Here is a 6,474-nt window from a genome sequence, read left to right as displayed (position 1 = left end):
GACTGAAACCCTATCTCTACACCTATACATACACCCCTTGGGTCATGAATTCGTGTATCCCTTCCCAAGAAGTCTAAGAGACGAATTCTAACCTCTCTCCTCTCTCTTTATACCTTGTCCATTTGCTCTTGGTGTTTGTAAGCCATTAGAGGAGTGACACTTGTGACTCTAAGCATTCCAAAGTCAATTCAAGGTGGAATTGGGATTGTTATTGCTACATAACAATCAAGGTAATATCTTAAACCTAATTATATGTTAATTTCGATTTCCATATGGTAGAATTAGGGTTTATAGTCTTGAATTCAAAGCATGTATAATAGAGAAACCTAGATCCAAGCATTAAGGTTTGTATGAGCACATAGGATGTCTTATGACCTAAACCCATCAGTGGTATCAGAGCCTAGCTTGGTTTCAATTGTATTGATGCATTACATAACTGAAAAAATCGTTTTTTGGGTTTTTGGAAGCTGGACTCGCCGAGTCCATGGCTGAACTCGCCGAGTCCATGCTGACTCGACGAGTCCAATGCCTGACTCGACGAGTCGAGTCGTCAGATGGAGGTTTTCTCGGGTTTTCTTCTTGTTTTTGCTTATGGATAGTTTCCTTATCATGTTAGATCATTATTAATCCGATTATATGATATATTTGACTATATTTGTGATCTAAATGAAGATATTTATCAATTAATAAGATAATTGTTTCCTTATAAGATAATTGATTAATTATTTTGAGTAAATTGATAAATTGTTATGCAAGAAATCAATAAACAAATCAAATATGGATAATTATGTAATTAAATGTTAGCTTAGATTATTTGTTATTTGATCCTTGTTGTTATGAAAAGTTTCATATTTTTCCCTTTAGGTTTTATAGTTTAAATTTGAACCCAAAAGTTTTGTAGTTTTGAAATTTAAATAGTTAAAAACCTAATGTTTTGAAAAAGGTTTCAAAACTTGTCCTCAAGTTTTGGAATTTAAAATTTTTGATTAAATAGTTTGTATATTTAAATTCTAAACCCTAATATTTTGAAATGTTTCAAAATTTGCCCTCAAGTTTTGGAATTTAAAAGTTGATTAAAAGTTAATTAGGAATGTTAAATTCTAAAACCCTAGTTTTGAAAAGTTCAAATACACCCTTATGGTTTTATTAATTAATTAAGGGGTATAATTAAAAGAGATTTAATAAATCCATAAAAGTTTTGGTTAACCAATTAATTAAATTAAAAGTGTAATTATTAAAGTTAACCACATAGTATTTTAAAAGTTATAAAATACACCCTATACTATATATAACATTAAAAGTCTAACATTATATATATGTATAACTAAAAGTCAGTCTTACCGTTAGTAGGCCTCATTCACGAAGCTGGTCTGTAAGGGGTGTTTAAGGAAATTGCCTATAAAATGGCGATTGAATGGGTATCCACTCTTACCCACCGCACTCTTGACTAGTGGAGGGTCGTTAGCCGAACGGGTAGGATAGGACGAAACCTTCCATTATAAGTATAATGAAGTACAAAAGTAACTAAATGGTTTTCAAAATCCCAATCTTAGTTACTTAGGCAAAGTGAATTGATGCAATTCCATGAAATTACACTTTGTGCCCTTGCGAAGACGTTAGTGGAGCGTGTGTGGTTTACCGGCACACTAAATGGTTCTAAGCAAAGGTAGCAAAGGGTGACTCAATGTTTGTCATAGTTCGATGGAGCGTGTGTGGTTTACCGGCACATCGAATAGGTGACTGTAACATGTGAGGGCACCATGTAGTTTACATGGTTATTCACACCCGCTTTGTGATCCTCGGCATCCCAGTCACAAACAAGAGGGGCATATCGAGATTTAAACATGCCGTTGAAATGTTCAATGAATCTCAAAGAATCTAGGAGTTTTCATAGATTTAAAACTTAAATTTAATTTTCGTTTTTCATGGTGGAAATTAGTGAATCGTCATTCACTTACCTTCAAATATTCTGCAACTAGATTACGGCATCCCTTTTCTAGGTTGTAGCATATTGTGTTGGGTCCTAGCCTTGGAATTTCATTTGGGTGATTTACCAAGGACTCAATCGATCAACTAACTTGAATTTGTTTTCTCCCTTTTTGTAGATGTCAAAGTTCGACAACTATGGTCTTCCCGAATCCCGTGGAACAAGCATTCCACGTGAAGATGATATTCCACGATTCGATCGAGGAACAAGAAATCATGCTTCACTTCCTCCTCCTCCTCCAATTATTCTCCCTAACCCACAAGATCAAAAAATTGAAAGGTTTAATATCACTCAAGCCCTTTTGGCAAGTAAACATAAGGAAGGAAAGTCGGTGTGTGCACATGTCCTAGGGATGAAGTCGCACATTGATAGACTAAGAATGATAGGATCCGTTGTCGGTGAGGAGATGGCTGTTGATTGGGTTCTTCAGTCACTTCCCAACTCGTATAGTGAGTTCGTAAGAGAGTACTATATGATGAACCACGACGTGACCCTTATAGATCTCACCTACATGCTTATTGCTGCTGAATCAGCAATGGTTTGGCGCAATAGAAAAGCAAAGTTGTTTGGTGAATCTGCCTTCAAGACCTCTATGGATATAGACAATGGCAATAAAAGACATGCAATGATCGAAAAGTTTGATCATAAGAGAAAGGCGATGTCTGAAGTAGTTCCATGTGTTGTTCCAAAAGAGTCAATTTGCTTTTATTGCCAAGAGAAGGGGCATTGGAGACGAAGTTGCCCTAGTTACCTAAGAGATCTAAGAGATGGGAGAGTCAGAACGTATGGCTCAACTTTAGGTAAGAATCCACTATCTAACTCCATTAAATTCCTATTCATTGATTCTTAATACATGATGTAATAAGATTGCATTTGAGTGTTATTGTAGGGTCGGTGAAAAGAAAGGAAGCTTGATAAGAGAGCAAGATGAATCTAATCACAAGAGATGGATCTCGATCGCATAGACTTGAAGATTAGATTTTGAGCTTAGAAAGTTATGATAGAGTTGCTAGAAATTTTCTTTTGTACATAGTTTTCAATGGATTTTGCATTGTAAGGACAATTTTTTCCGCTGCTTTTATAAATAAAATAATTTTGTTTGACTTATTTATTTATTTATTCGTTAACTTCCTTGCAATGAAATCGTTATGAAAATTGATGTTTGAATATTTATACAACGAATGGATATGATTCTTAGTTATGTTATTTATGGAAATGTCAAGAATTTACCAAATAGGGAGAGTTTCTCATCGCCCAAAGTTTCAATTGGATAGAAGTTTGGAATCACACAACTTGGTTGCATGATGAATGAGAAATTTCATATTTGGAAATTAGACAAAATTCGTTGACAATGTGTCAAGTGAAGGACTAGGAGATCGAGTACACAAAGTTGTGTGTTGATCAAGTTCACCATAAGAATAACAAAGATATTCGTCATGATTTACTAAAAGGCTTAGTAAATATTATTATACTTACAAGATTAAGTGTAATTCTAAATTGATTAAAGGGTTTAGAACAATAGTAGAATGAATAAGAAGAAGGGAGAGTAGCTTTTATGCTTTATGATAGGTCTTAATGATTAAGAACCATATCTCAATTGATCCTAAGTTAGTCTTAGTACAATTGTATGTATAGGAAAAGGATTCAAGAATTGAAGAAATGGTTTAAATCAAGAAGTCTATCATACTTCGTTCCATAACAAGTCTTAAAGTTAAGACTATGACAATGAGTGAAAAGTATTAAGAAGGTTTATAACATTCATCAAATGTGAAAAGTTGTGATGTCTTGATAAGACAAAAACCAACTAGGACCAATTTATGAAGTGTTTTGATAAAAGCTACACTAACTCTTGAATATTTGTTTGTCAAGAAATGGTTATTGACAAAAGAATCTTATATGTCAAGGAGTCAGTGGGAGTCTTAATGGTCTTGAAAGGTTTCAAGAACAAATCAAATAAACCTTCACGATCATCACTAGCACACGAATTGAGGTTTACAACCTATCGTGTTGACATTATTTTGATTTTGTGTTGTTCCAATTGAGTTAATTATGCATGTGAGTCCTATGAGTTCTCATTTTGAACACATAAAAGGCAAAGCACCTTAATCAATGAAAAGTACATTGATAGGAAAAAGTGAGCTTCTTAACTACTTGGAAGACATGGTGGGCAGCTGTGCTACCATAATGCAAGAAATCAAGATTAAGAAAGTTCGATCCATATGAGTTTGAATTTGTCGTAAACGTTGGTTTTGACAAATTCACATGGATAGGAACATTTACACCGTTTAAAATCTAAGTGTCATGAGATTTCCTCCTTCATGAAAATGATTGTGAGGAAATGCTTTCACTAAGAAAGATTTTAAGAAGATAGTGATTGTAAAATTGCATTCTCGAATTTGATTATGGTTACGGTATCCCTTTCCATGATTCGAATTGTGAGGTTTGGCAATTAGTCTTAATTGTTTAAGACACACATATGAACTATCTAAGGCAAAGGTGTACAAGTTCAAGAAGCCTTGATAAAAGACTATCAAAGCACCAAGTATTAGAAACATGAACTTAAGAAATTCAATAAGTATTGTTTTTCTAGAAGTTAAGATGTTTATGAATACATGTCGAAGCTAGTGGGAGCATAAGTGTTATGTTCATCATGATAGTGGGAGCATAAAAGTTATGATTGTATGATTATTATGGAAAGTATTGCAAGTTGGCAATATTAATTATAGAAAACAAGAGTTATACCTTGCAAAGTCGTAAGGGTTGTAAAGTTGTTTTGCTATAATTAAGGGAGAGAATATTATGCTTCATTTCAAATCTAAAGGCTTAGGTTGAGAAATGTTAATAGAATTTAGTCAAAGGTACATAGTGTGTTCTTAAAATTTCGATTATGATTACGGCATTCCTCTTCACAATTCGAATTTTGAGAACATAGCAAATAAAACATTATGCGTCGTGTCCCATACGCTTCGGGTATAGGATTGACTGCAAATGCTTTAATGTTTGACCATTCTAGAATTGGTCGCTTGTGAGTAATTGGAAGTATAGTATTGGAAATTATGTAAATATTTCCATATTGGATGGACCATATCGACATCATTACGAATAGATAAGATCATATTAAGAATGAGTTGTCATATGGAAAATATGGAAGCGTGTCCATATTGGGAAGTAAATATTGAAAATCTATGACTAGATTAGAAACTTTTATGCAAAAGGATGTTCAAAGGAATGTACTTTGAGTGAGAGACATCATATCTAAGGAATTGTCTTGTAACAATCTCCGTTAGAGAACTTTGTAATATCATTGGCAATAGTCTTTGTGACTTTGGTGCAGTGACATTACGAAAGGATCGTTGCATAAAGTGTTAGAATCTAGCATATTCTATAAGTAGTGAGAATTTGATATTCTTACACTTATGAAAAAGGATTTGGAGTTGTAAAATGAGAATGATTGGAAATGTGTTCAATTTGTCTATTTCACAAAAGTAAGAACTATAGGAAAACATTGTGTGCATGCTAGGAGCATGGGACAAGTGTAATAATTCAAGTAAGAAGTTGATTACCCGAAACGACAAATAATGAGTAATTGATATGGTGATAAATAAAAAGAGTTTTATTTATACTCAAAGGTTTGAGGTCATATGGGGTTAGTATTATTCTTGTGTTTCACATTGCATGTTTTGACTTCCAGAATAATTGAGGTTATTAAGAATAATCGAATTATTCGAACGGGCCACAGTCGTTCATATGTTGGAAGTAGATATGAATGAAGACTGTCGTGAATTGGTGTGTGGATTGTCTAGAAACGTATTAGACATTAGCAAATGATTGCTGCAACGTTCATGAGTGCTTACGAATATGATTTGAGCATTGGATTAAACCCACGCTCACTTGGATCACTTCATGAATTGTATCACGAGTGATTAGTGAGACGATAACATCTTATATTCTTGAAACCGAGATGTGTGAGTTGTATCTTGCGAATCGGTTGCACATTGATAATATGTAAACGCACCAGTAACTTGGTGTTATAAAACATATTGTTGTGTGTGATTCAGTGAGTGAGTGAAAGCGAGCATTGTATCAAAGTTTATCCGTTCCTTTTATCCAAAGTAGGATAAAAGCGATATCTTTGGGCCCCTCGATAGTTTAGTGATGACATACGTAAATGCTCGGCCGGGCTAGGGCTAATTTGATTTGTTCAATTAGTCTGTTGTCATAAATCAGAAGTCGAGAAGAAGTACAAAGAGAATGATTTGAAATCATATCTCATACGATATCTAGAATGGAGGAATATATGATCCCTTACCTTAAGGACACGCGTATCTGATATGATCAGAGTTGACAGTGGCTTTGGAAAGCTACGATTGCAGATCGGGATCTGAAGTCATACGCAAAATAGTTATTAGACTTATCCAAGTGGGAGACTGTTGGATTAGTGTCTAATTCCATAACTATTTTGGTATGTACTTGACCCGATGGTGCAT

This window comes from Lactuca sativa, chromosome 8 (assembly GCF_002870075.4).
Source record: "Lactuca sativa cultivar Salinas chromosome 8, Lsat_Salinas_v11, whole genome shotgun sequence".
NCBI lineage: Eukaryota > Viridiplantae > Streptophyta > Magnoliopsida > Asterales > Asteraceae > Lactuca > Lactuca sativa.
This window is presented reverse-complemented; position numbering follows the sequence as displayed.